Raw genomic sequence first — 10,654 nt, forward strand, 5'->3', positions numbered from 1 at the left:
AGGTAATGGGCAGCCTGGGGAGGCCCCAGTCAGAACCAGCTGTTGCCATGCCTGGGGATGTAGGAGATGAGATTGAATAGGAGAAAGAGTTAGAACAATTGTAAAACCTAACATTAGCCCTGGCCGGTTTGGCTCAGTGGATAGAGTGTCGGCTTGCGGACTGAAAGGTCCCGGGTTCGATTCCGGTCAAGGGCATGTACCGCGGTGGCAGGCTCCTCCCTGGCTCGGGCCCTGGTTGGGGCGCATGCAGGAGGCAACCAATCAATGTGTTTCTCTCACATTGATGTTCTCTCTGTCTTTCTCTCTCTTCCACTCTCTCTAAAAATCAATGGAAAAATATCCTTGAGTGAGGATTAACACAAAAACACAAAAACAAAAAACCTAACATTAGTGGCAGGCACTGTGGAGCATTTTATATCTTAATTCTTGCAATAACCCTATGAAATAGCATCGTTATTCCCATTTTATGGATGGGGAAACTACAGCACAGAGAGGTGACGTAACTTACCCAAGGTCACACTGCCAGTAAGTGGTGAAGCCCTAGACCAGTGATGGTGAACCTATGACACGCGTGTCAGAGGTGACACGCAAACTCATTTTTTTGGTTGATTTTTCTTTGTTAAATGGCATTTAAATATATAAAATAAATTATCAAAAATATAAATCTTTGTTTTACTATGGTTGCAAAGATCAAAAAATTTCTATATGTGACACGGCACCAGAGTTAAGTTAGGGTTTTTCAAAATGCTGACACACCGAGCTCAAAAGGTTCGCCATGACTGCCCTAGATGGTTTGGCTCAGTGGATAGAGCATTGGCCTGAAGACTGAAGGGTCTTGGGTTCAATTCTGGCCAAGGGCACATGCCCAGGTTGTGGGCTCGATCCCTAGTACGGGGTGTGCCAGAGGCTGCCAATCAATGGTTCTCTCTCATCATTGATGTTTCTGTCTCTCTATCCCTCTCCCTTCCTCTCTGAATTCAATGAAAATATATTATAAATAAATAAATAAACAAACGGTGGTGATGGGCTTTCAACCCAGCCCGCCCGGCTTAGCCAGGGCCCTAGCACCATCAATGATAACAATAATCTCAAACATTTATTGAGAGTTTGTTGTGCACTGGCACTGCACCAAGCCCCTCGTGTATCATGTCAGGGTGGGCTCCTCTTAGAAGAAGAGTAGCAGGTCAAGCCACATCCGAGTATCCTCGGATGCAACAGGGACGACAAGGCTGGGGGTGTGGCTGCACCCCCCACAGGACCAGGAAATTCACTGTAGGCGAGGGACCTGGGGGCCAGGGTGGGGAAGTGGGAAGAGTCTTTCCTTGAGGTGCGCCCTCTGGAAGGTTACTGTGAAGGTCAGAGTGGGTTCTGGAAGCAGCTGGGCTGGGTTAGAAGTCCAGCTTTCTCATTCCTGTGTGACTGTGGGCATGTGGCTGATGTTTTCTGTGCCTCAGTTTCTCATCTTTAGATTAGGGGTCGTAATGGAACCTACTTCCTAGGACTGATTTTTGTTGTTGTTGTTGCTGTTAATCTTCATTGAAGGGTATTTTTTTCTATTGATTTTTAGAGAGAGTGTGAGGGAAGGGGGAAGGGGAAAGAGAGAGAGAGAGAGAGAGAGAGAGAGAGATCTATGCAGGAGAGACTCATTGATTGGTTGCCTCCTGCACACACCCAACTGGGGCCAGGGAATGAACCTGCAACCCAGGTATGTGCCCTTGACTGGAAATCAAACCCTGACCTCCTGGTTCATAGGTCGACACTCAACCACTGAGCAACACCGGCTGATGTTTCTATTTCTTTCTCCCTCCCCTTCCTCTCTCTGAAAAAAAAAATCAATAAAAACATTTTTTTAAAATAAATTGTGCAAGGGGGTAGGATGGGAAAGGGATTTCTGGCGGGGGGGGGGGGGTAGGGGCTGGTAATGTTCTATTTTTGATCTAGTGCTAGTACCATGGGAGTATTCATTTCATAAAAATTCATGGAGTTGTATGCTTATGATATACACACTTTGCAGTATGTTATGTTCCAATAAAAAAGATTTTTAGAAGTTAAAAAACACCAAAGATGGATATGGCCATTTTGAGGAGAAAGATGGGGAAGAGGGGGAGTTCTCGCTAGGAGGGAGGTGGAGATGCAGGCAGTGCTGTGCTGGAGCTGGCTCATACTGGACACATCTCTTCCCAGCTCAATGACGTCACATCAGTAGCCTGTGATGTAATAACTGCTATCTTGAACTCAACTATGGTGGGAGTATTTATACTATGGAAACTGGCAGATGCTACAAATCAGGGCCTTTTTTCTTTTTAATTAAGAGCCAGTTTACACACCACCCACTATACCACTGGATGTAGACAAAGCAATGGCATCTTTCAAACAGCTCTGTTTGTGCTCTGTCTTGCCAATCTCTGAACCTTGAGGACACAGAGCTGAACAAGACCCACACAGATGGTACCCACAGCGCTCACAGATTGGGGGTGGGGAGAGAGACAAATAAATCTGCTCAACAAACGAAGAAAATGCCCAGTGGGAGTTCCAGGGGAGTCGGTTTTGGGTAATTTCTGATTAGAGTTTTGCAGGATGGATAAGAGTTTTCCAAAAGAGTGGGAAAGCAGGCCAGGCAGAAAGAAAACCATTGCAGAGGTTTGGATTTTGTTGTTGTTAATCCTCACCCAAGGATATTTTTTTCATTGACTTTTTGTTTGTTTGTTTGTTTTTGTGGGGTTTTTTTTATTGTCTAAAGTTTTACATATGTCTTCTTTTTCCCCAATTGACCCTCCCTCCCCCCAGCCATTCCCACCCCAGACAAGCCCCCACCACCCCAGTGTCTATGGTTATGCTAATATGCATGCATACAAGTCCTTTGGTTGCTCTCTAACGCCCCCTCCCCTACCATTTGTCTCTGGATCTATTCTTATTCATCAAATTATGTTGATCATTATATCCCACATATGAGTGAGATCATGTGATATTTATGTTTCTCTGACTGGCTTATTTTGCTTAGCATAATGCTCTCCAGTTCCATCCATGCTGTTACAAATGGTAAGAGTTCCTTCTTTTTTACTGCAGCGTAGTATTCCATTGAGGGATGCTAAGGGTGACCCAGGGCTTTAGAAGGGGTCAGAAGAACCCTCCACAGATACACTCCTCATCTGCCTTTTCTCTAATGATTTTTTAATCCACTCATCTGCTGATGGGCACTTAGGCTGTTTCCAGATCTTAGCTATGGTGAATTGTGCTGCTATGAACATATGGGTGCATATATCCTTTCTGATTGGTGTTTCTGGTTTCTTGGGATATATTCCTAGAAGTGGGATCACAGGGTCAAATGGGAGTTCCATTTTTTGTTTTTTGAGGAAACTCTATACTGTCTTCCACAGTGGCTGCACCAGTCTGCATTCCCACCAGCAGTGCACGAGGGTTCCTTTTTCTCCACATCCTCTCCAGCACTTGTCGTTTGTGGATTTGTTGATGATGGCCAGTCTGACAGGTGTGAGATGGTACCTCATTGTTGTTTTGATTTGCATCTCTCAGATGATTAGTGACTTTGAGCATGTTTTCATATGTCTCTGGGACTTTTATTTTTTTTTAGACAGAGTGGAAGGGAGGGGGAGAGACACATCGATATAAGAGAGACAAATCAATTGGTTGCCTCCTGCACATGCCCCGTCTGGGCCAGGGATTGAGCCCTTGACGGAATCAAACCCAGGACCCTTCAGTTGGCTGGCTGATGCTCTAACTACTGTGCAAAACCGGCCAGGGCCATGCTTGGGATCTTTTAAAAATATTTTTTTTAATCAATTTCAGGGAGGAAGGGAGAGGGAGAGAGAGAGAGAGAGGGAGAGAGAGAGAGAGAGAGAGAGAGAGAGAGAGATCAATGATGAGAGAGAATCATTGATTGGCTGCTTCCTGCGTGCCTCACACTGGGAATCAAGCCCACAACCCCAGAACATGCCCTGATCAGGAATTGAATCTATGACCTCCTGGTTCCTGGGTCAACACTCAACCGCTGAGCCACACCCAGCTGAGCACAGCTGTGGATTTTTAAAGGCGATATCGGTTTCTTGAAGCTGTAATGTGCTTTAAGGGTAACAAAGAGGGTGAGAGCTGGTTAAAATCAGCCCACAGGTGTGCTTTGTTTTAAGAAATATTTGGATTGAGATATAGTTAAGGATTCTGTATAAAAACCCAGGCTTTTCTATAAAAACAAAAGCAAACAAACCAAAAAACACCAGAAAATCTGGTAACCCGGGGCCTGCATGCAAACGGGCAGTAGCTGACCAGAGCGTCATGGAGACGTGTTCTCTGGTTCTCCGCCCACCACTCCCTGTTGTCTCCCAGCACCATGGACGAGGTCTGTCACCATTTACCATCTTGCTCACCGTGTTTGCTGCTTTCCCTGTGACAGAGCAAGACCTAGTCATTCTCACATCTCAATTTAAAAAAGGAAAATGAAATCAGTCCAGGAACTACATCTTCCTCACCCTTGACTGGCTCTGCCCTTTTCCCTTTCCTGCCCAGTGACTTCGGTAGATGTCCGAGTTTGTCACCCCTGACGTCGCGAGGATGTAAGGCTGGGTGGCAGTGGTTTCATGTGCCAGCTCAGAAGTGAATTTTGTCCTTGAGGCTATGGGCAACATTGAAAAATTTTAATTCAATGATTCAGCTAATAGTTTGTAGCAAGAAGGTCTTGATGCCCCATTCATATCCTTCTGGCCTCACCAGTTTCAGCAGCTCCTGCTGCCATCAGCGTCTGCCGACTGCAGCGGCTCCTGGCCGGAGGGCTTTCTCCAAAGCTATTGATGGCTTCTCTGCCCAACGTGGCAGCTGGAAGCGCCAGGGAATCATGCACAGCCCTGGGGAGCACCTCTCAACCTGACAGGGGTTGGTGGACACATGAGCCACCTCATTCACCCCTCGGCAGTGTCCTACACTGCCCCCCAGGGGCCCCCAGTGTGATGGGGCTACAGTTGCCCACAGTGGTAACGGGCTTGATGACACGTTGTCAGCTGTCTTCCATCGGTCCCTGCGCCCTACTGGTGTTTCCCGGGGTCACCTCCCAGATAAACAACTTGCGTTCGAACCCTTATCTCAGGCTCTGCCTCTGAGGAACCCAAACTAAAACCTGGTTATTAAGCAGCTGCTCTGTGCTGGGGACAGGAGAGACGTTCTGCTCTTGGGGACCTTACATTCTAGCGGTAAAGGAGAGAGCCCACAAATGAGGAAATGAGTGGTTCATCATTTCAGGTGGCCATAGGAAAAGGGAAGGGAAACACAGGAGGGTGTGGTGGCTTTAAAATATGTCCACCCACACCCGTTTTGCCCATGAGTGAAGGTGGTCAAAAGGTACAAGCTTCCAGCTATAAGATAAATAGGTCCTGGGGATGGGATGTACAGCATGGTGACTAGTTAATGATCCCATATTGTGTATTTGAAAGTTACTAAGAAAGTAGATCTTAACAGTTCTCACCACAAGGAAAAGAATTATAATTCTCTGTGGTGATGGATGTTAACTAGACTTACTGTGGTTCTCATTTTGATTATATATATATTAGAGGCCCAGTGCACGGATTCATGCACGGGCGGGGTTCCTCGGCCTGGCCTGCGGGGATCTGGCTGAAACCAGCTCTCCGACATCCCCCGAGGGGTACCGGATTATGAGAGGGCGGTTCTCGAGTGACGCACCCCGGAATCGGCTCCCCCCTCTCTGGTTCCTGGTGCCTCGCCCGAGAACCACAGCTGCCAAGTCACCGCAGCTCGGCAGCTCCTGCGTTGAGCATCTGCTCCCTGGTGGTCAGTGATCATCATAGCCACTGGTCAGAGCATCTGCCCCCTGGTGGTCATTGCATGTCATAGCTACCGGCCGGACAGTCGGATGGTCGCTTAGGCTTTTATATATATAGATACACACACATACACACACGCGTGATCCTTGACTTAGGATGGGATTACATCCTGATAAGCTCATAAATTGAAAATATCTTTAGTTGGAAATGCATTTAACCTAGCAAACATCATAGCTTGGCCTAGCGGTTTCTACTGAATACATATCACTTTCACACCATCATAAAATAGAAAAATTATAAGTTGAGCCCTTGTAGTTGGGGACAGTCTATATATAAAATCATTAGGCTGTACACCTAAAATTAATGCAGTGTTATATGTCAATTATATCTCAATAAACATTTTTTAAAAATATTTTTTATTGATTTTTTACAGAGAGGAAGGGAGAGGGGTAGAAAGTTAGAAACATCAATGAGAGAGAAACATCAATCAGCTGCCTCCTACACACCCCCAACTGGGGATGTGCCCCCAACCAAGGCACATGCCCTTGACCGGAATCAAACCTGGGACTCTTCAGTCCGCAGGCCGACACTCTATCCACTGAGCCAAGCCAGTTAGGGCTCAGTAAACTCTTTTTTAAAAAATATTTTTTATTAATTTCAGAGAGGAAGGGAGAGGGAGATAGAAACATCAATGATGAGAGAGAATCATCAATTGGATCCTCCTGCAAACCCTCTACTGGGGATCGAGCCTGCAACCAGGGCACGTGCCCTGACCGGGAGTTGAACCGTGACCTCCTGGTTCATAGGTCAACACTCAACCACTGAGCCACACCAGCGGGCTCAATAAACATTTTTAATAAAATAAAATTTAAAATGTATCCCAAATTATTTGATATTGTTTCTTTCAAGAGATGGAGCCCCATCCACCCCCCTCTTGAGTGTGGGCGGGCTGAGTGACCATCGCCTATTGAGTAACAAGTGACACACGTGACCGGATGTGGCAGAGCTTCAGCCTCTCTCTCGGATCACTTGTCTGGGAAGCCAGCGCCAGGCTGTGAGGACACTCAAGCAGCCCCTTTAAGAGGCGCACACAGAGAGGAACGGAGGCCCCGCCAACAGCCATGTGCGAGAGGCTCCTCCAGCCCCAGGCCGGCCTTCAGGTGACTGCCGTCCCCACCAACATGAGAGAACCTGAGCCAGAACCACTGGTTAAGCCGCGCTCAGATTCCTGGCTCACAGAACCTGTGAGGTAATAAATGTCGTTGGAAGCCACTACATTTGCTGTAATTCATCAAAGTAGCAATAGGTAAGGACAGGTGAGGGAACTTATTTAAATGTATAGTGAGTGGAGCCCTCTCTCAGGTGCTGACATTGGAGCAAAGACCAGAAAGCAGTGAGCCAATGAGTATCTGGGGAAGAGAATCCAAGGAGAGGGAGTGGCCTGGGAAAGGCTCTGGGTGGGAGCCTGCAGGGTGTTCAGAAAACAGTGAGGAAGCCAGTGTGGCCAGAGTGGAGGGAGCCCGAGGGAGTGGGGCCAAAGAGAGGTTGGAAAGGGCTGCAGTGGTTCTCAATGAGAGGGATACCACCTCTGGGGGAGGGGTGGGATTGTGCGACAGTTTGGTGTAGCCGGGCCGGTGTGGCTCAGTGGTTGAGCATCAACCTATGAACCAGGAGATCATGGTTTGATTCCCGGTCAGGGCACATGGCCGGGTGGCAGGCTTGATCCCCAGGGGTGTGTGTGCAGGAGGCAGCCAATCAATGGTTCTCTCTCATCATTGATGTTTCTATTTCTCTCTCCCTCTCTCTCTGAAATCAATAAAAAATTTTTTTTTTAAAGAGTTTGGTGTTGTCGCAATGCCTGGGGTTGCTAATGGCACTTGGCTGTGGGAGCAGGACACATAACACCCTGCACGAGGACAACAGGGCTACACGTCATCAAGAACTGCCCTGCCCAACGTGCCCAGGTCAAAGCTTAGGAGGAGTTTGAGCAGAGGAGACCCATGACCCTATTTATTCTTTAACAAGATTTTTCTGGGTAGAATAGAATATAACATCTGCTTTTTTTTTTCTATAAAAAGGGGGCAGAAAAGTAGGAAAATAAATTCATATTTTGCCGGTATTTGCCTAAAGACAATGTGGCAAGATACATCTGATTCTGATAATAGCGGACATCCGTTGGGGGTTTGCAAACTAGGGGACACTAGAGGGCAAGAAGGGAGAGCTTTCAAAGAACACCTCTGTGTGTATTTAATGCTTTTTGAACATGTGAATATATTATTGATCAGACAAATAATTACAAATTAAAAAGGACCATCTTGGCTGAAGAGGGCAAGGGGAACAGGACTATGATGTGATTAGATAGAAATAGGAGTTGGCTCCTAGCTAGTTTGGCTCGGTGGATAGAGCATCGGCCTGCGGACTCAAGGGTCCCAGGTTCGATTCCAATAAAGGGCACATACCTCAGTTGCAGGCTCCTCCCCGGCGTGAGCCCTGGTCAGGGCATGCTCAGGAGGCAACCAATCGATGTGTTTCTCTCACATCGATGTTTCTCTCTCTGTCTCCCTCCCTTCCTTCCACTCTCTCTAAAAATCAATGGAAAAAATGATTTAAAAAAATAGAAATAAGATTTGGAATTGTGAGGGCAGAAGGAAGTCAGCTTGGAGCTTGGAGGGGATGGGATTCAGTTTACATTTGAACTGGTGTGCTTAGCGGTCTCTGCATATTATTAAGGCGACTGTCCTAGGCTAGGTTCCCTTCCATCTAAGTCAGATGGGGCTGCTGTAACAAAATACCATAGACTGAGGCGCTTAAACACCAGACATTTATTTCTCACAATTCCAGAGGCTGGAAGTCCAAGATCAAGGGGAGGGGGAGGGGGAGGGAGCTGGTCTCTTCCTCTTCCGATAAGGACACTAAGATAAGGACACTCATCCCATCATGGACCTCCCCCTTTATGGCCTCATATAAACCTAATCACCCCCCAAAGACCCCCAATCTCCTCACCAGGGGTCCTCAAACTACAGCCCGCCGGCCACATGCAAATACAAATATTGTATTTGTTCCCGTTTTGTTTTTTTTACTTCAAAATAAGATATGTGCAGTGTGCATAGGAATTTGTTCATAGTTTTTTTTTAAACTATAGTCCGGCCCTCCAACGGTCTGAGGGACAGTGAACTGCCCCCCTGTTTAAAAAGTTTGAGGATCCCTGCCTCATACCATCACATTGGGCGTTAGGACTTTTCTGACTTACAATGGGTTGACTTTGGATTTTTCAACTTTACGATCGTGCGAAAGTGCTATCGTGTTCAATAGACACTGTACTTCGAATTCTGAGTTGTGATCTGCCCCCAGGCTGGCAGGACCGGCGCTCCCAGCCAGCCACGCCGTCACGAGGGCAAACAACCAACACTCTGCCGCGTGCTGTGTGGCCGGGACCGTCTGGTCACTGTGTTTTGTGTTTTCATTTTCCATCATGTGTGCAAAACGCCTTGAGATGAAGCAACATAACCGCCCAACCGTCGCTAATGTCAGGGTCCCGAACACCTTTAGGGCCGGGTAAGTTATGATCTTGGTAGGTCTAGGTGTATTAAATGCATTTTTGACTTAGGATATTTTCAGCTTACGCTGGGTTTAATTAGGACTAACCCCGTCGTCAGTCGATGGGCATCAGTATATAGATTTGGAGGGATCACAAACATTCAGTCCGTAGCACCTACCTAGAAGCACAACAGGGACTCAGAGGCCTGTGAGTTTGGGGCCTGGACTCTTGGCAGAGAGAAAGGGAAGCAGAATGGGGCAGAGGGAGGGGCTCGGCCAGCTGGGCCTGATCCCTGGGGAGCTCTGGAGGGTGAATTGCATCAGGCAGTTGTCCCAACTAGAGGCCTGGGGGCTGGCCTTTCTCACCCTCCTATCAGACAGCCATTGGCTGTGGGCTGCACCTGGGGGGCGGGAACAGCCCCCCTGCTTCTCTGGAGAAGGGGACTCCCATGGGCAGAGGACATTCTCCAGAGAAAGGTAGGTGGGAGCCCTAGCAGCCAATCCCCGAAGCAGGTGGAAGATGGGTGCACTGGCCCGGATCTGGGTGGGCGCCCCCCCCCCCGCCCCCCGCCCCCCGCAGGGTCTCCACGGGGCCATCAGCCACATTTAGCTGGGGGTGGGGCTTAGCTCCATCATTCATTTTGTTTTTATTTAGCGCAGACTTACCTAGCACCAGGTGATAGATAAGTGTTTGCTGAATCAAATAAGATGAATTTTTATCCACCTAAGATCTGTACACATGTAAGTCTTCACAACAACCCATCAAACGGGCCTTGTTTCACCCGCTCTCGGACTGCAGTCTCAGGGAGCGCCCCCCTCACTGCCAGGGGCGGGGGGTGGGGGCGCTGTGCCGACTGAGCCCCCAGCCCCTGCCAGTCACCCCCTTCCATCCTGCGGCCCGGTGCCCCCAGCTCTCCCGCCTCCGCCTGGCAAATCCTCCTTCCCGCTCTTAATTGATTCTTAATCTGCCGCCTTGGGGCAGAGCTGCTGAGAAGGCAGGTGGAAACCGCTTCCTCCAGAGCCAGCCAGTGCTAAGCGCAGCTGAGGGGGCTCCCACCCCCGTTTATGTCACCCTGGGCTCGCAGTCCCCTCCAGGCCTGGGCCCAGGTTCCTTCTGTTGCTCTAGGGCAGCGGTTTTCAACCTTGGCTGCACATTAGAATCACCCGGGAATCTTGTTAAAATAAAAGGATGTGAATTGGCTTAGAGTCAAAAGACATTAATATAGTAAGGAAGGAAAATAGACGGATATATATTGTAGATAAACTAAGTTCATGGGTCGTGAGCATCACATTATATACATTAAAACTCATCTGATCGTGGTTTAAAGCTTAAA

Source organism: Myotis lucifugus, unplaced genomic scaffold (assembly GCF_000147115.1).
Source record: "Myotis lucifugus unplaced genomic scaffold, Myoluc2.0 scaffold_310, whole genome shotgun sequence".
In the NCBI taxonomy this organism is placed as follows: Eukaryota; Metazoa; Chordata; class Mammalia; order Chiroptera; family Vespertilionidae; genus Myotis; species Myotis lucifugus.